The sequence below is a fragment of the Syngnathus typhle genome, linkage group LG4 (assembly GCF_033458585.1).
Source record: "Syngnathus typhle isolate RoL2023-S1 ecotype Sweden linkage group LG4, RoL_Styp_1.0, whole genome shotgun sequence".
In the NCBI taxonomy this organism is placed as follows: Eukaryota; Metazoa; Chordata; class Actinopteri; order Syngnathiformes; family Syngnathidae; genus Syngnathus; species Syngnathus typhle.
Genome location: NC_083741.1, coordinates 2,110,955 through 2,111,868, shown reverse-complemented (window position 1 = coordinate 2,111,868; position 914 = coordinate 2,110,955). Strand labels below are relative to the sequence as shown.

The following is a 914-nucleotide window of genomic DNA, read 5'->3' as shown; positions in this document are numbered from 1 at the left end:
GGTCGGGCCCGGTGTCATCGGAGGCCTCCCACTCGGAACTATAACCCATTGCGGCGGGTACCCAACTCGCGGCCCGCCTTCGGCGGACCCTGGGGGGTTTAATGTCCACACCACACGCACGTTCTGAGGCGGGTGGGTGGCACCCGTTGTCGGAAGGTCGTAAAAACCATATTTTTGATCGTTGGAACTTGGCAACCACGGCGCGCTGCTGAGGGGAGCGCAGCGGTGGACGGCGGCGATCGCGCCAGCAAGCCCCGGCGTCTTTGCGCGCCGGCGGAGGGTCTGCGCGCGGCGTAATGCCAGCTTTCCTCGTCCAGCGGTGGACGGCGGCGACCGCGCCAGCAAGCCCCGGCGTCTTTGCGCGCCGGCGGAGGGTCCGCGCGCGGCGTAACGGCATCTCCCCGTCCGCCTCGACGCTCGCGTCGGAAACGAAAGAAACAATGTACAACTCTTAGCGGTGGATCACTCGGCTCGTGCGTCGATGAAGGACGCGAGAACTAATGTGAATTGCAGGACACATTGATCATCGACACTTCGAACGCACTTTGCGGCCCCGGGTCCGTCCCGGGGCCACGCCTGTCTGAGCGTCGCTCGAATATCAATCGGGAGCGAAGGGAATCCCGGGCTCCGTCGGCGCGACTTCCGTGCAACGTTCGCGCGGCTGCCGCCTTCGTCCCGGCCCCTTCACCCGCTCCTGCGGTTGGGGGTTCGCAGGACGCGCCCCTCGGGCGCAACCTTCGTCCCCTTAAGTGCAGACCCGCGACGTCCGCTTCCCCGTCGACCCTCCCGCAACGGGTCCGGGCGCGGCTGCCGGTGGAGTTAGCAACCATCGCGCTGCCCGCGTCCCGTTCCCACCGCGGTCGGTCGTCGCGGCGGCGCCGCGGAAAGATCCAGCGAGCCCGGCCCGCCCCGCC

General features: G+C 68.1%; 1 pseudogene; it reads left to right on the top strand.

Annotated features, from left to right (window-relative positions):
- The first annotated feature begins 446 nt into the window (after nt 1-446).
- On the top strand, nt 447-590 carry LOC133153334 (5.8S ribosomal RNA; annotated as a pseudogene).
- Nucleotides 591-914: the final 324 nt, after the last annotated feature.